We start from the raw sequence: 21,653 nt of genomic DNA, 5'->3' as shown, positions 1-21,653 counted from the left end.
ATCCTAGTTGGATGCAGTCATTGTAATAACGAGTGGATCGCTCTATTGTCTGCATATCAATAGCTACTTTAAATACAAGATTGTGCCTGATTGGCTACCCAACAAAAACAATCAGACCAATCAGAGAGCAGCTTGTTTTTTGATAGTTTTTGTTTATGTATCACATTTTGCCTTGTATATGCTTTGAAACAAGTAAATGGTTGTGGTGCTTTGTACTGAGAGTAGTAAAAAAGAAAGCAATATTGTTTGAGCGTTTTTTTGGTTTTAAAAACCTGGTGGATAATATGGTCTGTAAACGGTTGATATGCACATGCACAAGAACTACAAAGCTGAGACAATAATACGACTTGGGTTTTACTAATAATAATATTTTATTGACACAACTCTAACACAGTAAGTTCTTAAAAAATAAGACATACAAAATACAACACAACTTGAAACTATAAAGCTACAAAAGAACGATCATGAATTATTCATAAATAGTGATGTCATTTAAATTGCCTAATCAACAGTAGTTTAATAAACTTAGACCTATAATAGCTCATACCAAAAGAGTACAGGTCTGGTTTTTGTTTATTTTGTACATGGAAACTTTACAAACATTATATCAAATGACCATGCATGTTACTGCAAATGAGAGATAAACCCACAATTCCAAAGAAAAAGTTTCGCGAACATTTGCATGACATAAGTTTGGCACTATAAGTAAGAAGTTATTTAATTGGTTTCTTTCTTCAAAAATAGAAATATTCTGCTTTGTTGGTCATTGCTAAAAAAATTGTTAAAAAATCTGCACACTTTTGCTAATCCCACAACGGTATTTGCAGTATAGCCCCCACAAGAGATTGTGTCAAATGGCAATGGTTCCCACAAATCTGAATCTATACCATATAAAGAGATTACCAAATTTTGAATGTGGGAGTTTAAAAAATTGTTTTGTTTGCTAATATTTTATTCACACATTTTTCCTTTTTTTCACAGAAATATTATGTTTACAAAATCAGAAAACAAAAATGGAATTTATAGTTTAATGTACGACCAAATAGGCCCAATACAGATAACTCGACAGGAAACGTATATTTTTTGTCTGAATCCAATATGACACTGTGGGGAATTCATTATCACCACTATCTGAATTAAATATACTTGCGTGATTCAGTGAATAGAGGTTTATCATGTGATAAAAAAAGCTATGACATTATAAAAACCTTTATTTCTGATAGTTGTGATTTGTAACACACACTAATGGGCTGTGTGTTGTCCTTTATTCCCTGAAGCAATATCCAAATATTGCAGTCTCTGGGATGTATTTACAAATTAGTCTAAACAACATACTTTGGATATACCCATACCTGAATCACAAATACATACATATGCAAATAACCAGCTTTAAAAAGTTACAGTTTAATGGAAAAAAAACTCTCACAGAATATTGCCATGGTAAACTTGAAATAGTGTTGATGTGTTCTGTGAAAAGCAAAGCTAAAATAACTTAGTTGTCTTTCACATAAGAAATGTGCCCCTTGGGAGTGCTGCTGTGTTGTTATTAAAATAGTAATAGTTTGATATCTCCATATAATTTTCATTGAGGTACTGACACAATATTCAATCAGTGGTATGGTTCTGAAAGTCTCCCTCTGCCCTGAAACAGCATAGTTTGATACTTCTGGCACTCTTCTCAATAAATATGCCTGTAGAAAATGCATGTGTAGCTGGTTTCTACAAAATACTGAAAAATAAAAGAGAAGAGAAATTTGTAAAGATCCAGTGTTTCTATACAAAATTTGGAGTGAATTAAGAATATGCACACACCCACTCATGAATAATCAATGACATCATGAATAATTAATAGCAGTCAAATGCCCGTTGATGCGTCCAGTCGGGATTTCTTTAGCTGTCAGGTTAGTTTTTGCGATCATGCTAAAAGGACTAAAAGAAGAATTATTATTTCTTTTTGTAAAACAAAAAAGAAGTCCCGACTTTGCCAGTCTAAAGCAATCTGTCCGACAGTATAAGAAAGAAGACCTGTATGCAGAGTGAATTGAAGGCATCAATTCGATGTAGGGTATATTTATAAGAGCATTCAAAATTTAAAGTTGTTAACAACGTTACAGGGGATATATAAAGCATACTGTATGAACATGAATCAGTTGAAGACCCCATCAAGTGATAGACATTCAAGACAGTATGCAGGGAACTCATGTGAAACATTTGAAATCAAGTGCCTGCTACATTTTTATGAAAAAATAAATAAATACTGAAATTATGCTCATTTCCCACATAATTCCAATATAGTGGCAAACTATGTGACAAAACAAAAATATTCCTCAAAATTTATATTTTTAATACCACATGAAACCGTGGGGAAACCGCCAACGTTATAGTATTTTTTTTTATTAATATGCAAAAATTACAATGACAAAGGGTTGACCAGTTTAAATCAACTTGTATTTGTAATATGCATTAATTTTCAAGTTTAAATGCAAGACAGATAAACCAGGGGGTTTTACCTGTAAAATAGGTAAGGTGTGAACCGCCATCGGAACTGAACTGAAAAAATAACAAACCCAAGTCTAAACAGAAATAAAATAGAACCCCACTACACCCAGTACACATGGTACCCTTATACCTTTCTATATAAAAGAACACCACCATCCCCATACAAATTGGTGTCAACACTAGATGATACACCACATATAAGTACAGAGTTTGGTAAAAGTGCTTTATATAAAGACATTTATGTTTCACATCATGGATGTCCATGCATTAACATTATTCGGGGTGGGGGTGGGGTGGGGGTATGCATATACATATATATGAGGTATATGCAAGACCTAAAAACAAAAATTAGGTAACGGGGTGCTTTTGCACAAATTATGCAGGTTTGTTCAATTCATCAACAGAGGGTGCTGTGCAGTGGCAAAAAAGTGGAATAAAAAAGATTGGCTAATGTTTTGATTGTGTGCATGTGGGAATCAAAATGATTGCATGTTTAAAATAGTAAAATAAAATGACTGCCTGTAGAAATCAAAATGATCATATTTAGGAATAAAAATTACAGACCTTAAAAATAAAATTTTCTGGCATAGATACGGGTCATATCCTAAGGGCACAGTTGCAGCGACTATGACACCTAAACAGCTGACAGTTTTTAAGAAGAAGTCAAAAATAGCCTACATATAACTTTCCCATTCTAGATTAAATAACAAATGGATGGGTTAAATTAATGAAGCACAAACTTTTCTTTTCATGGCAAAAGAAATAACGTAATAATACAGGCTAAATTTAGATGTGAACACTTAATCATAATTACATGAAAAAAATAATAATACTTGTACTGTATTAATCTCAATGTTCCTTACAGAATAATGGTACGTGAATTGTATAAAAGTTCCTAAAATTAATATAGCCACATATCCAGGCCAAATTTGGCAAGAAAAATACTAGCCAATTAATACTGCATGTACTGTATTAATCTCAATGTCCCTTATAAAATAATGGTACATGAATTTTATAAAAGTTCCTAAAATTAATATAACTACATATTCAAGCCAAATTTGACAAGAAAAAATACTAGCCAATTAATACTGCATGTACTGTATTAATCTCAATGTCCCTTATAGAATAATGGAACGTGAATTTTATAAAAGTTCCTAAAATTAATATAGTCACATATCCAAGCCAAATTTGGCAAGAAAAATACTAGCCAATTAATACTGCATGTAGTGTATTAATCTCAATGTCCCTTATAAAATAATGGTACGTGAATTTTATAAAAGTTCCTAAAATTAATATAGCTACATATTCAAGCCAAATTTGACAAGAAAAAATACTAGCCAATTAATACTGCATGTACTGTATTAATCTCAATGCCCCTTATAGAATAATGGAACGTGAATTTTATAAAAGTTCCTAAAATTAATATAGCCACATATCCAAGCCAAATTTGGCAAGAAAAATACTAGCCAATCAATACTGCATGTACTGTATTAATCTCAATGTCCCTTATAGAATAATGGAATGTGAATTTTATAAAAGTTTCTAAAATTAATATAGCCACATATCCAAGCCAAATTTGGCAAGAAAAAATACTAGCCAATTAATACTGCATGTACTGTATTAATCATGATGGCCCTTATAGAATAATCATGGAGGTATAATCTGTTTATAACTCCATGGAATAATATAACATCAACTGTAAAAAAGTTCCCAAATAAAAGTGGAGTAGAAATAACAAAAGTCATCTACAGGGGAATTTACCAAAACACAGTGCAAATGACGGACATTATTGACAAAACAATCAACAAGAACAATAACAACTGACAAAATACACAATACTACATAATCAAATCAGTAAAAGAAATTTATATGGAGTGATGTCAGGTGTTTCAAAAATAAGTGAGCACATGCTGCTTCACATGTGACACTTGCCATGCTTCTTCCTGAGTCATAATCAAATGGTTTCTGTTTGAACCCTGAGGTTTACATCAGACAAGTGACATTGATGCCATCCAAGATCATCTTTCAAATAGTTTTTTGAAAGTAAGCATATGTCCTACATGCTCAGTGAATGAGTTGGAAAATGTATAAGCAGGAGAGAGTGGAATATTGCTATGAAGGTGTGGAAAATAGAATCAAATTCAAGGCACAGATTTAAGTAAGAAGCAGATTCTTTAGTTTGGCTTCTCTGTACTGTTCGTTATTAACTAATTCAAATAAAAATCAAGTAAAGGAATAAATTGACTAGAACCACATTAATTGAAAAATGCTTGACAGATAATGTTCTTAAAGAAAAAAAATTGCAGGGATTAATAACAGGAAATAACACACAGACGAAATAAAAAATTGTTGTGAATGTATCATTGGGAAAAAATAGCAAAAAAATAAAATAAGTGGCGGAAAAATATTTACTTAGTTTTCTGCCCCCCCCCCACCCTAAAGTTTTTAATGGTCAAGCCCTAATTTAATTTAATTTTTATCTAAAGTGCCTGTGCAATGCCCACCCACATGTTTCCTATTTTAGATCTGTGTCCCACTGAAATGGGCAGTTATTGATTTTTTTGCTGAAAATGATTACTCGTATCCAAATAAATTTGAGATATTTCTCGTGTTGTAGCCACACCCACCAATCGGATTTCCGACTCTCGCCAAAAATGCGCCACCAAATGACATGCATGCTTTTGTATTACAATACATATTTTTAATAATATTGTAGATTTTGCCATTTATTTCATTTTTGAGTAATTTATAAAACAACCCATTACGCCAGACACTATCGAAGGCTTTTTGGAAGTCTATAAAGCATGCATATAATTTTCCATTTAGCTGGAGATATTTTTTAACAATTGTTTTCAGTACAAAAATGTGGTCTGTTGTGCGGTGACCTTTACGGAACCCTGCTTGATTATTGTTAATTATGTTATTTGTTTCAATGTATTGGGTAATTCTATTATTTATTATAGTACAGAATGTTTTTCCCACACAACTTGATACAGCTATTCCCCGGTAGTTTCCTGGGTCGTGTGAGTCACCCTTTTTATAGATGTGTGAAATAATACTAATATTCCACGACTTTGGATAAATTCCGGACTCTAAAATAAGGTTAAAAAGTTTTTTTAATGGTTTTATCAACGAATCTGAGCTGCATTTCAAAAGCTCAGAGCAGAAGCCATCATAACCAGGTGCTTTTCTATTTTTAAGTTTTTTAATAGCATTTTTTATCTCTTTTTCTGTTATTTTATTGTTAATAAGTTTATTAGATTCATTTCTGTTTTCCATTTCTGACATATCAGAAATGATATTATTTTGCAAATTGTTGTTCTGATCAGCTTTGTTTAATATTTTATAGTATTCTTCCCACTGTTCTACAGAAATAGGATTAGATTGATTTTTATGAGAATTTTTCAATTCATTAATGATTTTCCAAAATTGATTGGGATTAGTATTTCTCAAATGTGTTAATTAAATTATGTTTGAAGAATAATGAATTGTCATGATTGGGTTAATTTACTGAAAAAATAGAACTGAAATACATAGCCATAGAACATTGCACAGGAAAAGAAAATGCAGACATAAGCAGAAACTAACAATAGTTTTGGTATGGCTTTTAATGAATCCAGAACAAAGACCTTGTAAAATTATTTCAACACCAAGACCTTGATATAACTGTGTCAGATTTCATTGTAATATTTATTTTAGTTATAAACTTGTATTAGATACACCACCTAATATGTTTTTTTTGCTCTAGCAATTTTCAAACCACTTTGATATTTTTTATTTACAAGAAATAAACAAGACATAAATGCCACAGTCCCAGTCTTTGAAAAACAAATTATGGCCTTTAATCATGAGTAACTAAATAAAAGTGAATTATATTTGATTAACACTGAAGAAATGATACAGAGGCAGGTATTGGAAGAAAAATTCAGGGGGGAATGACCTCATGTGACCCAGATCTTGACAATGACAACGTGGTGCTTGAGTGAGACTATGGGAACTCGTATGCATAGGTGTCACTGATTACAAGAAATATTTATATCATTGGGAATAAAAGCTGCATTTATATAGAGCCACTCAGTACACATGTAGGACTGGTTGTGAATGCAGTGTATTCAAATACTGAGATGCAAATACTAGCATTATAGGAGAAACCTACATGGACATTGAATCTGATCACAAGAAATATTTACATCATTGGAAATAAAAGCTGCATTCATATAGTTACTCAGTACACATGTAGAACAGGTTGTGAATGCAGTGTATTCAAATACTGAGATGCAAATACTAGCATTAGAGGAGAAACCTGCTTGTGACTAGGATGATGACCACATGTTGGTTTTTGGTTTGTTTTTAGGCAAAACTGGTCACTAGCCAGTCAAAGGTCAAGCAAACAAAAACAAATTGATGTGCATATGTATTCTGTTATGACTTGCCGTTGTACCAACATGGAACAAAATTGGTCAAGAAATATTTGAGAAATGATGGCAAGTGGACAATGCACACATGGACACACAGACAGAATCAACAACATAAGTATTCATCTTGGACAACATCCAACAGGAAATAAAGCCAAGAAAAACATAACTGCATTCCCATAATAACCCTACCAACCCATATTTTTGGTGAAACACAACATTTTATTTTATGCAAATGTGTCTATTTGTATTTTATTTTTATGCAAGTTGACCACACAAAATATTTTTAGTTCACTTAATGTAATGGAAGACTAGAAGGGGACAGTAATAAATGCATGATTGTTATAAAAATAACCTGTTAGATGGTATTTTATTAGGGGAAAATAAACTGAAATAAATACCCTATTTGCCTACTCAATGTTTTGTTTGCCTATTACGATTTTTTTCCATGTCAAATTAGTAATTATGTTTGCATTTAAATTGTTCTGTGTCAGTTTTCAGGTTTTATTGATTTTTCCATTCTGAAATTACCTTCATGCAGGTCCAGTCATTCCCAAAGACTAAAATACTAAGACTGTATTTTCTTGTTTACAGATAGTAGAACTTGTGCTTTTAATGTAAATTACAGAGTGTTTCCATGGTAAAAATAAAGTTATATTTTAATGATTCATTTTAATTTTTGGTTTATATATGGGGTCCTATGCAAAATGGAAGTGAAAGTATTACTGCCATAACAATGGATTTGTTATTGTCATGTTCTAGTCAACTAATACATCATAGGAAGCAAATACAAGTACAAAGTGAAATATGGCTAATTTGCATAAATTAATATATCAATACTCATATTTCCTTAGTTTACAAAAAAAAATTATCCTAATTTTTAAAAAAAATACTGTTTTCAGTTCTGAGGGTTTCTTCCTTAACATCAACATTTTAATCTGCCAAACATACCATTAAAATTCATGACAACCATAACCCTTTAGCTAAGACAGAATATTTGAATACTCACTGTGAACTGTGAACTCATTTTGAACACTGCATAATAGGATACTGTGACATTGTTCTCAAAGATACATCTTACACATGTGTTAGGTCAGCTTGCAAGAAATTTGATTGGTGGTGACACACAGTCTGTGAATAAAATTAAAAATAATTTAAAGATTGATAAACAAATCATTTTATTATTACAGCAGATCCCCTGTAGCACATATCCCCGCCACCCCCACCTGCACTAAAAAAATTGTTTGCTTCCCAACCAAGGGGGAAATTTGTTTATTAAGATTATTCAATACTAGAAGTAGATACATGTGTGTCCAGCATTTAATATTTTTTTTTAATGCTCAAACACATGTTTACAGGATGATTTGGATAGACAAAGAATCCTCTGAAAATGTACACTCTATTGTACATGTACATCAAACATTTATTGGTATACAAAATTAAAAATAAATGTGTGGGGCACAGGTTTCAAACTGATCTGAAACTGACAATTTTTTTTGGCTAAACAATATTTGCAATTTCACTAAATTCCTCACCACTAATTCAAATATAATTAATTAATCTTCACCTTTATAAATTTGCAGCAACAATCACACTCACTGTTAATTATATAACTGGTTAAATTAAATAAAGTGAAGGCAAAAAATTGATTTATCCCCTTCAAAAATAATACACTGTCACTCTCACAAAATGTAGTAGAATAATTAAAAAAATCTTTATATTTAATTTTAAAGCGGGGTTAGAGGCACAAAATGAACCGTTCCCAACTATGGGATCTAGAGAACCATAAAATATCATGTCAATGAAAACAGTTTTACCCAATCAACCAGAAAAAACAAAAATGAGCACACAACGGTCAACTATTAATTACGTCTGGAAATGTATTATGACAAGATATTTCCCACCTCTCATGGTGAGCAGGCGCAACAACTATTTCTTGAATTCGAAAAAAAAAGCAAATGTGTCACCATAAAACAATTCAATTGACACAAAATGTCATTTTACCACAAGAATATACAGTAGGTATCAAATTTAACTCAAAATAAACCCGAGGTCCAAGTACCGTTGAAATTCGATCACATGTGATAAGCTTACCAGATCACGGAGCTCCATTACAAGACCAACTTTTAAATGCACACCGACATGGCACACCTTGGATACAGAATAAGTGTAGAGACTTCAAGGAAGCGACGGTGAGCACCATGTTATCAACGAACAGGCACACACATAAACTTTCTGGCAGAGTCAATTGACGACTGCGGCATAATCCATCATCCAGTTTTCCGCGAGTTCATTGTAATTTTCAGAATCTCCTTCTCGCTTCCTTTCTATATGATTCTGAGCGGTGTTACTCGGGTACCTACAAGTTCATAATACACCAACAGCAGATTAAAATTATGCAATATTACAGCAATACAAGTCAACAGTAATGCCATGCAGACACCCATCGCTCACTCTCACTTGTAGTAAAACGACACGCGTCAACATGTTGTGCGCCATCTACGGCCACTCAATCAGTTCATTTTGTTTAAATCTGAATCCCATTATCATCCCTGTGATAAAGTTGACCGCAAAACTTACTGTGCACATTTTGTTTGAAATGGCTGAATATAAATACATACATTACACATAGGTTGAACTCTCACAACAATTATATTTGATTCGCAAAGACAGATGGAAATCATGTTGTTGTAAACTAATTTGGCAACATAGAATGAATGATAATGATGCTTCAACAGTAAATGAACCTGGAAGTCTCAAACACATGAAATTTCCAATAGTAAATAAAACAGACAAGCTGTAGATGCACAGAATCACGCTTTTTTGGAATTTATTAATTCTTCTAGCAAAATATATTGCAGTTCTTTAACATAAATTTTTCAGAGAATACTTTTCATTCAACAAGTGTTTTTCAAATGAATCACTCAAACACAATTTGAAGATACCCTGGATGTTGAACTTTGCAAATACCGTAATAGGTTTTGGAGAAATTTATGGCCGTCAAAATGCACACAAGCTGTAATATGATTCAATAATTAGATTAGGACTTTAATACTTACCTAGGTTTGTAAATTTCCGATGCAGGAAGGAAAGAATTTTTACCAATGAATCCGTCTGAAGTCGTCCACTTAGAGCAAACATGCCATAATTGGTGATTCAATGAAAATTATAGATACAGGGCACACCACGAAAAAAGGTGTATTTTGTAAAGTTTTTGAATGTCATTCCCTGTTTGCACTTTTCTATTGGTAACACGTTATGCTATTATTATTATTTAGGATATGTCATTTTAATAGTGACCAACATTTTGTTTAGAAAAAAATCACTGTGAAATATTAAAAAAAAGATTAGTTTGGGCTAACTAATATAGACTAAAAAGGTGAAATTAAAAGCTGTTCAATTAACCTGCCCTCTGGCTAGAAAAAATCTCAACTGGTCTATGATTTATTCCCACTCATGGCTGTAAGAAGTATGAATCTGTTAAAAGAAGTTAGCATAAATTGTTAGCTTAAAGACCCATATCTAGCAGCCTGGCTGTAAATTATTCCTTTAGTTTTGGTTGTTTCCATAAGATTCCTGATAGTCTATTATAGTCATGCATTTAATTTTGGAAATCATTGAAGACAGTGCACTTCTTGTAGAGCAAGTCGTATATGTGAATAGCTATGGTGTAATTCACTACTGCTACCGGGTAGTGGTCATTTTGACCTCACGTGGACGCCCTGACACAGCAACTCTTGGAAAACATCCTACAATGGTGCTGGTGTGGTAGTGTGGTAGACTGCTGGCAAAACTCTTTCAATTTAATTCTATTTGATGAATATTTTGGTAATTAACTTCCATGGATAATTTTCAGATCCACAACTTTTTTTAATTTATCAAAATTTGTTTTTATTTATTTAATTTTTTTATATGTAGTTACAAAATAGCTTCTCTCCCTCAATAAATCTAGTACATGCATGTGAGTTGATATACTACACTGGTACCAACAACATACTCACATTATTGGCAGCATTCACATTGGCACCTTTAGCTAATAACAATTCAACCATAGATGTGTATCCTTCCTGTGCAGCACCATGTAATGGAGTGTCCTGGTCCTGGAAAAGAAATGAAAACATTACTTTGATCAGTATAATGCAATCTATGATGGAATACCCTGGGATAAAATATTTGGAATTTTAGTGATGTTAACTGACTGGATACACTGATAAAATAATGTAGAATACAAATAATGGTAAACATTAAAGGAGAAGACCAGAAAACAACAAAATGCTCCCAGGTGAAAGAGCATTATTTTGTTTACCTCTTTTAAGGACTCATAAAATTAAATAAACACAAGCAAAGAAAATAAACAAATTAAAGTAGAAAAAAATAATGAAAAAATAATTTGGATTGCTTTTCAGATTTGTGTTGGTGAATATTTGGTTTACCAATGCATGTACATGACCTTAACTTGAGGTCGCTGACTTTATTTTTCAGTTTTTCTTCTGTTGTTTTGAAACAGTTATTTATGTATTTTGCTATTTGTATTATTGTTTTCTCATCTTTATTATTCAAAACATATTTTAGTTTTTCTTTATATTTTGCTAAATGTGGGGGTGATAACTGCTGGTAAAGTTTTTTTTATTTCTTCTGCCTAAAGATCACACGTTAACAAAAAATATGTTCTTCGTCCCCTATGGTGTTCACTCACAAAATAGCCATTTTCTGTCAGCTATATCTGTGTTATATCTCTCAGTCTCTATTTGTAGTCTGTGAGCACTAATCCTCAATTTTATCATTGTTGACCTGTGATGGGTATTACTGTAATGACTATATGGTATGTGTAAGTAGTTTTCAAAACCATGATCTGTTTTCAATTCTCTGTAAGTGCACAATTTATTATTGTGATTTTTCCCCTTTGTTATCATTTTCCAAAAATTAGTTTACAATTTTTTTCAAATTTGTTCTGATATTATTTTATCTATAATTACACTGTTCACGTTTTGCATTTTTTCTTCATGCCACAAATGGTCTATATCTAGATCTTTAAGGATAAGTTTTGAACCGGATCGGAGACCCAGTTGTAGATGCCAGAGTTGTCTGTTTCTAAGCTGAGACTATATGCTTCATATACATTACCCATGAATTTGCAGGCATTTTGTTTATTCTAGACCAGTATTTGATCATCTGTTTTATACCTGCTGTAATTAAATAAGTCAATTTGCTTTTAACTTTGTGCAGATATTTGCAATATTTCCATTGTAAGTGTTCCATTGGTGACATGATATTCATATCAAACATTTTAAGGTGTGTTTTATAGGTATATATGTATCTGAGAATAATACCTTGTTTCATCCTGAAGCATGATTTCATAGCTCTATTTTTAAGATCTTCTTGTGCCAAGTCAAATTTACAATTTGTTTTATAATTTAAGTGCAGGTTGACACTTTTTAATTCAACACCATCTATGAGAAAATTGTTAACGTGTTTGTTGAATACCATGGTTTTTGATTAATTTATATCAATGCTTAATTTTCATTTTTTTGGAGTAAATTTGAAGACTACTTAGTGCATTCTGCAAACCTGAATTGCTTTCTTATAGTAGAATTAAGTCATCTTCATATAGTAAACATGGCAGTGTATTATTTCACAAAGATGGCGGATTATCCCCCCTGTTTATATGTCTTTTAATATCATCATATATTAAATAACAGTTGACTTAGGCCATTCCCTTGCCTCATGCCTCTTTCTACTAGAAATGTTTTTCTTATAAAGCCTTTTTTTGTTTTTATGAATGCAAGTGAATTTTGGTAGAAAAATGTCCCTGAGCTAATTTTTATCACTCAAACTAGAATGCTTGTTTGTAGTAATGGACAATGATAACTCTGATATCTATCATTTCTGTCATCAGCCATGATCTTGACAACAACTAGCCCTGATCATTCGGTCTCCGCAGTCCATCGCCTTTGAAGGTGGTCGAGTATAAACTGCGTAGTCATAACAACAAACTGAACGAGGCATACAATTACTCCTGGTACTAGCTTGTAGCAGTTTCTATTGCCCCCTGGTCTTATTGCACCCGGGGGGCAATATTACCTAGGTCCTATTGCACCCCGAATAAATGTGTATTACATGTAAAAACTATACATTTTGTTATAAACTCAATAGCATTTTTGAAAAGGAAAGCTGACAATCCCTGGGACAAGATCACAAAAATTTAAAAAGCGAGGCTTATGTATATGCTTGATGTGGCTTAAATTGTCATTTAATATCTCAACTTGGTAAAATGTACATGATCATTTTGTATTACCATGTATTGTAACCCAATCATATAATTATTTTCAAATAAAAACCCAGAAACAGTATTGCCAAGTAATCTGTGGGGCGCACTAGAAACTAGCTAGGATTTATTGCACCCCAGTTAGCATAAATCAGTTTTTATATCATACAAAATATTTGTAGACTTTTGTCAAGTAATCTGAGGGGTGCAGTAGAAACTAGCTAGGATCTATTGCACCCAGTTAGCATTTCCCAATTTTATATCATACAAAATATTTGTAGACTTTTGTCAAGTAATCTGAGAGGTGCAGTAGAAACTAGCTAGGATCTATTGCACCCCAGTTAGCATATACCAATTTTATATCATACAAAATATTTGTAGACTTTTGTCAAGTAATCTGAGAGGTGCAGTAGAAACTAGCTAGGATCTATTGCACCCCAGTTAGCATATAACAATTTTATATCATAAAAAATATTTGTAGACTATTGTCAAGTAATCTGAGGGATGCAGTAGAACCTTGTGGGTGCTCTCATGAATTGCTTAAGGCATCTATGAAAGACATTTGAGTTGCCTCCAGTCAAATAAACAAATTGAAGTGACGTCGGCCATTTTGAACCAATCCAATCCAATGGAATAATTGTAAGTGCATGTGTATCAGATGCACACATACACACCCAACCCACCACAAACCACAATTACACTGGTAGGTCTTGTATAAAATGGGCATTTAAATATTGAAGTTACTATAAACTAATTTTATTTGAAATATTTATATTTTATTCATGCACAGCAGCAGCAAGCTCTAGTATGAACTTTCTTGTGAAAATAATCTCAGAATATACATTCTGCATCTTGTAAATTTTCTGTACACAGTATATACGGTCCAAACAGAGGACAAACATAGCTGGTTGTGTAACTCCACAAATAAACAAATATACAGTACATACAGCTGAGCAGAGGTCATAAAATAGAATGTTACACTTGGGGGGGGGAAGCAATGAGTACAGGCTCAAACTGACAAATTAAATCACAGACAAACACAATATCATCAATATTGTCCGACACAACATTTGTAATATATAATGGTAATAGTATGTTAGGAAGGTAATTTTAATACAACTACCTCTCAAAACAGCAGAACGTCAATTTACTTCTTTGAACATTTTTGCAGCTATTAAATAATATAAAATAATCAAAGTACATGTATGACATTTTAAATTTTTAAAGGGGGACAATAAAACCAGGGGAGGCAATAACACCTAGTTAGTATTGCCCCCGGGGTGCGATAAGAACTAGGTGTTACTGCAGGGGGTGCAATAGGGACTAGGTACTATTCAAGAGGTGCAGTAATAAGGGGGTGCAGTAAGATCTAGTACACTAGAACACACAGGCGAGAATGAAATCTAACTTGTCATTTCATAGGTAACATACCATAACAATGAATTGGCAAACAAGTAGATAAAGTCCAGTCTGACAAAATTCACGGCAAGGTATTTATAATACAAGTCATTGTCAATGACAAGTTTCTGTCCGGTTTTTAGTGACTGTTTTAGTGCCAAATAATTATTTACACTAAATGTGACATGATTCAAAGTGGGGCCAGTTTATTTGACATGTGTGATTCCTTCATTTATTCTGTCCATACCATTCATCTGATTCTGAAACATGAAATTAATTCTGAAATATGATTCCGGACTGACGCACGGACGGATGGACGCACAGACAGATGGACGAACTGTCGGTCGGAAGACATGTATCCTAACATGTATAATTTATGTACCAAATTTGAATGAAAACTGAAGATGGCTGCCAGTCGGCCATTTTGAATCGACTCGTTAAACCACTGTGTGTGCATATGTCCTACATAGGCACATGCAAAGAATAAATGGAATCGGCCCAAAGGATTCTGAAATGTGGTTCCGGACGGACGCACGGACGGAGACTGAATTATAGGTCCCCCGAACAGGAACTACCGGTAAAAATCATCCAAATGTATTTTGTATCAGACTGCTATGCTATATAGTTTGAAAGTGATACAGCAGAAACTATAGGAAGACGTTTTGCCCCAATAGTACCAATTTTAGCATTTTTGTGGTCATAATTCAACCAGTAGTCGTTTAGCAACCAAGCACAACTGCATTACTACAATTTTGGTAAATGATAACAAGCGACATAATGGTCAAAATAGCTCCTGGTGTCCTACAAGAACATTGTGGTAGCCAAGTCGAGCAATGCACCCATAAGATTTCTTGAAAAACTGCCAACTCAACTTGATACCAAGTATCAAAGCAATTGAGCTGGTGGTTCAATAAAAATAGCTTTTTTTTAAAGATGACAAAAATAGAGAATTGAAGATATCGTCATGAAATGAACACAGAGACCACCCAAGGTACCAACATACTATGTATCAAAGCAATTGAGCTGGTAGTTTTCAAGAATTAGGAAATGCAATTGTTGACTCACGATGGACGGATTTTGAGAGGGGTAGTCAGACCAGGGATTTTTTTTAATATTAGTACTCATTCCATTTATTTATGTATTTCCAACTTTTTCATAAATTGTTGCCTTTGGGATCCATTCATGATTTTTGTTTTAGGTTGAAAAAGTATTTTTGATATAATATCCGTATCCTAAAATACAGCCAAAATCTAGGTGACAATGTACTTTAACTGAATGAGCTGATTATATTGCTGTTCTATTGACAGTGATATTTACATATTCACAAAACCAGTGCAATTCATGTCAGATGAACTTTGACCCCTCCATATTCTTATTAAGCTACTAAATTTTACTGTAACACAAAATCCATCCAATGATACCACATTAGTCCACACAGCTGGTACCAAATCTGTCAAAAATTGGACATGGACTCATGGATTAATTGTTTATACAATGTCGTACAAAGTTGTGGCCTTTATGCTTAATTTATTTCATGATGCAAAATTCATATGCACTAATGAATGGAACTAATGGTATATTTTAATGTAATTTTATAAAAAAAAATTTAATTTGTCATCTCCCTTCTAAAATCTAATGGTCCATCCATAATCATGTTAGTTCAATCATGAGACATGGCAGCATTTCCCGTTACAATATATGCCAGTCAATGTGACCTAGTTCCCAACCTTATGCCAGGTGTGGAGGTATGGGAGCAATAACGATATTTTTATATTTGTTCAATATGTTCCACTTGTGGCAGAGCTTATGAATGTTAGCAGTGTGTTTCCCAAACATTCTGAATGAAAAAATCAAATATACAATTTTGGACTCTAATGGGAGGACCATTATGAACTCTGGGGATGACAGAATTGAAATAAAAAAAATGAAAATAACAGAAAAAAATCTGCATGTCTATTTTGTAGAAACAAATTATAAAAGATTAGAATTCATTAGTGAAAAAGGAAAAAAATATATTGCATAGTTTTTTTTCTGCCATGCCCCCCAGAATTACTTATGGTTCACCCCCAAGTATCGTTTTCTTCAGAGCCAGACGAACATTATTGCCGAGATTATGAATATTATGAGAGATAACAGCTCAAAAAGAACGCATAACATTGCCACCATGTGCAGTCTGTAGTCACTGCAAGACAGCGTGGCAACCAACGATGGTTCCCACAAACCTGAATCTACAATAAGGAATTACCAATTCGAAACTTAGGGGGTTACAAATTTTTGTGCATACTAATATTTTATTCCTACATTTCCCCCATTTTTTCACTTTAGTATGCAGTAAAATTTGCACATATTTTTCTCTTCATCCACAGAAATGCTGTGTGTACAAAATCAGGAAGTAAAAGTGGAATTTGTAGTTTACAGATAACCCATGCACAGAAAAAGTATATTAATTTTGAAATTTACTGAGATGTATGTTATGAAATTACACATATGTTTTATTAAAGTCCCTGGCATAATCACGACCACCCCCACCTAATACAAAGTACCAAACATGGAATAGGATATCACATGTAGACTTGATGAGAAAACAGTTAGCAACATATTCACATTCAGAAACAGACAATGCAGACCAATGCTTGGTAAAAAAATGAGCATCTGTTGAATGCTTGTGACAACACCAAGACACATGTCATTTTTTTAAAATTCTAAACAAATTTGAGTAAATAATCTACTAACTTGACTCTCAAAACAGGTGTTTCTCAGAACCACAAGCTCTAGTCAAGAGTCATGGGTCTAATTTATGTAAATTAAGTAATAAATTTGCACATATTTCAACTGAGATCCAACAGGTGGGCTATCCCAGTCTCACATATGCTGCTTAATCCAGAGCAAAGTTTCATGAAAATCTGATGTGGTTCATGAGGTATCAGTGTAAAATGTGGAAATTGACCGATTATTATGCAAATTAGGTAATTAATATGCACATAGGTCAACCCAAAACTGAGGTCTTCAAGTAATCCCGGAGCATCTATGTAAATAATTTCATTGAAATTTGATGAGCGATTCTGATTATAACCATGGTACAGACGCATGCAAATAAAGTACTGCACACTGCCAAGTATTAAGTCATAACAGGTCTCTCAGACAGGGGATTGAATCTTACCCACTGCACACATCACCCCATCCCATTCATGTTATTTAAACGATAAAGAAGGATATATGGTGGCAAGATAATGTGGGAGAAGAAGTCAAACACATTATTGCATCTAGAACCATCTTCAAATCCAATATGACACTGTGCGAGATTCAGAAACAAACCACATAACCTTGTATACACACATACATATACCACATATATTTTAATACACATGAAAATAAATAGTATTACAAAGTACAGTTTAATGATTGAAAAAAAACAGCTCACAGAATATTGCCAGGATAAACTTAAAATAGTTACATATGTTAATGAATTCTACGTTAAATACAGAGTTGAAATAATTTGTATGTCTATCACAGCAAGAAATGTACACTTTATAATTGAGATGCACTATAGGAATGCTGCTATGTTGTTATTAAGGTGGTGATAACTTGATATTTTCATTGAGGTACAAAGTTATATTCGTTCAAGCATCAGTGGTATGCTTCTGAAAGTCTCTCTTGTGCTTGAAACAGTGTTTGGTAGTCCAACAACAAATTTCATGCACTTCTCTTGTACTGAAAAATAAAGAAGTTGAAACAAGTCAAAACAACGTCCCGTGTTCCAATATTAAATGTGGAGTAAATTCGTCACCCAGTGTGTCAGAGAAAAGACACTTTAGAATTAAACCAAACGGCCATCATCAAATCACAAGTCATGCTATAAAGTAAACTGAAACAGTAATCTATTTTCAATCGAATTTTCACATTATGGCAAAGTATGTAACTTAATAATAATAAATTTATTGAATCCTGAGAAATACTTTCCATTGGTTAACAGCAATAAAATGTTAGTGATAATATTATGTTAGTGCATATGTGACGTTTGAACAGCGTTTATTAAAATAATGGCCACTTTCCAATCTGAAAATCACAATCATTAATAATGCGCACAGCCCCTGTTCTATATTTAATGCCAATGTACTCCATTATGAAAAATAAATACTGTGACTAGTGCATTGTTACCTATTGGTACATGCGCCATAGTCTATTCCAAAGCCTTTGCCTCACATGAATTTGAGTGACAGAATAGTGACTGTATTCTGACTCACCCTTAAATTTTCATTAATGGTAGTCAAACATGAACAACAAATAATATTCTGGTTATGTTTCACTGTGTTGTTAAAATATATGCATAGGAACTGTAATTTCATTACATTGGGATCAACCATTAAATGACACATTCATATGTCAAGGCTGTTGAAGCAGTTGAATTTTGAGTGACAATATCTAGTACTCTAGAAATATGGTCTGAATTGAACATACATATGTAATATGAATTATAAATATTAATGTAATACTGATCAATTTTTGCTTGCTATAATAATAATAATAATAATAATCGTTTTTTTATTTATTTGTTAAAGTTAAATTCATCTTGGGTAAAAAAGTAATAAATAAGTAGTTCTAACAAAAAGAAAAAAAAATATAATGAGCCATGTGCTTATGCATATTAATGAGGTTACATGATCATATATGGTAATATCTTATGTTAGTTGCTTCTTTTATTTGATGTCTCCATTATGGCACTGGTTGCATGTTCCGTTCTGCAACAGTGTTACAGATATAACGATTATGCATCTTAATGAGCTCACATGACCATATATGGTCATCTGTTATTTTAATCAAATCTCTTGTTCAATGTTGTCATAATAACACAGGATTCATCTTCCTAACTGCAACAGTGTTTGAGAAATGACAGTTATGCATATTAATGAGCTCACATGACCATATATAGTCATCTGTTATTTTAATCAAATCTCTTGTTCAACGTTGTCAAAATAACACGGGATTCATCTTCCTAACTACAACAGTGCTTGAGTTATAACAGTTATGCATATTAATGGGGTTAGAAGCCCCCACCCCATGGGTGCCCAGCCACATGGCCTAGCAATGTGCTATTGGGGCAAAATGATGCATCTGATGACACAAATGCACATACAAAATTTGAAAGTAATCGGACTAATACAAAACATGTAGCTGCATAATTTATATTTTCACAAAATCCAAGATGGCGGCCAAACCATGTGACTGATCAAAATAATATTATTTTTTTCATATGGAACTGTAGACAGGGATGGTAAATATGAAAACATCCAGTAGATCCGCTGAAGCACCTTTAAGAAACAAATGCCTAAACTATTGGTCAGTTTTTTGTAAAATCTAAGATGGCCGCCAAACCGCGTGACTTATCGAAAATATATTATTTTTCTCATATGTAGCAATGTTCAGGCATGATATATTCGAAATCAGTAGTTAATTGGTTGAATCACCTCTGAGAAACAAATGCTCAAACTTTTGGTCAATTTTGCCTAAAATCCAAGATGGCAGCCAAACCACGTGACTGATCTGAATTCTTTTTAAGGTTTCTGAAAAGGTCCGATATAGAGATGCCATGCAGCAAAACTGAAGATAATCCCTCGAGTGTGGCATGAGTAAAAAACTACTTCCTGTTTAGAAGGAATCCAAAATGGCAACCAAACCATGTGACCAATCATAACAATTTTCTCAAACATAAATGTGCTTCATATATAGAGCTAAGTACTAAATATCATAGCATTTTACCGAGTAAAAGAAGATGATTTTTAAGTGTTTTTTGTCATTTTTAGGAAAAACAAAATGGCAGGAAAAGTCACGTGACAGCTAAAGTTTTTATTTCTGATATTTATTACACATGAGTTGTACTATATACCATACAAAATCTAGATGCCTAGACCCTCAGAAAGTGGTCAAACATCCACTTCCGGTTTTATTTCAATCAAATATGGCTGCCAAACTAATTGACCAATCAAAATTAGAGAATTTTCAGACCATTCTGTTCAGCGGTTTTCTCAAACGGCTTGACAAAAAAAGTTACGGAAGAAAGAAAGAAAAAACGGATAATAATAGGGGCCTCGCCCTTAGGGCTTGGGGCTTGGGCCCCTAACTAAACAATAAACCTATTCATGTACACTACAATAGCAGAACCAAGACCCAATCAACTATAAAAACACGTCTTAGTTACATAGGCCAACAAGTCATTGTTAATGACACAGTCCCCGTCCCAAATTTTGTGATCTGACATCAATTTGATGCTGATGAAGTCATTGAGATTAGATTGAAACCACTAATAGGAGATGGATTTGTAAAAAATTATGATTTTAGTGCTTTTATACAAGAATTGGACATTGGGCAGTCATATTGAATCAAATTACAAAAAAACAAGTGGCGTATACAACAGATTGTTTATTTACATCAAAACACGTGTTCCGTGTAGTAGTAATATGGCCAAAAATAAAAACAGCCGTTATTTGGCCATCTTTGATCTGATTATGAAACACACTGATATGTATGATGCATGTGCCAAATACGAATGAAAATGATACATAAATTGTGGAAATATAGTAGTAAGGCCAAAAAGTCAGATTGCTGTCAATCGGCCATCCTTGACCAGATTTTGAAACAAATTGTTATGGACATGCATCCTAACATGTATAAAGTACATGTATGTGCTAAATTTGAATGAAAACTGACAGAGCACTTCCAAGATACCGCATAAAAAAAACAAGATGCCTGCCAGTCAACCATCTTTGATCCAATTGCGACTATAACAATAACCTAACATGTATAATCTATGTACCAAATTTGAATGACAACTGACAAAGCATGTCCAAAATACAACATTTTCAAAAAACAAGATGGCTGCCAGTCGGCCATTTTGAATCGAATCGCTAAACCACTGCATGTGCATATGTCCCACATAAGGTACTAGGCACATGCAAAGAATGAACGGAATCAGTCCACAGGATTCTGAAATATTACTATTGACAGACTGATGCACGAACGGACGGACGGACAGACGAACAGACTCAGGAACTCACCAATGGTCGGGCACATGTATCCTA

General features: G+C 33.2%; 1 long non-coding RNA gene across 1 annotated transcript; it reads right to left on the bottom strand.

Annotated features, from left to right (window-relative positions):
* Positions 1 to 352: 352 nt before the first annotated feature.
* On the bottom strand, positions 353 to 9,642 carry LOC146730042 (uncharacterized). Its single transcript, XR_014927808.1, has 2 exons — positions 9,009 to 9,642; positions 353 to 1,729 (listed from the first exon to the last, which is right to left on the bottom strand). It is a non-coding gene; the product is annotated as an uncharacterized LOC146730042 (long non-coding RNA).
* Between the last annotated feature and the right edge of the window lie 12,011 nt (positions 9,643 to 21,653).

The sequence above is a fragment of the Saccoglossus kowalevskii genome, chromosome 20 (genome assembly GCF_978046115.1).
Source record: "Saccoglossus kowalevskii chromosome 20, keSacKowa6.1, whole genome shotgun sequence".
NCBI lineage: Eukaryota > Metazoa > Hemichordata > Enteropneusta > Harrimaniidae > Saccoglossus > Saccoglossus kowalevskii.
The sequence above is the reverse complement of the archived record's forward strand: the minus strand, read 5'-3'. Positions and strand labels throughout refer to the sequence as shown.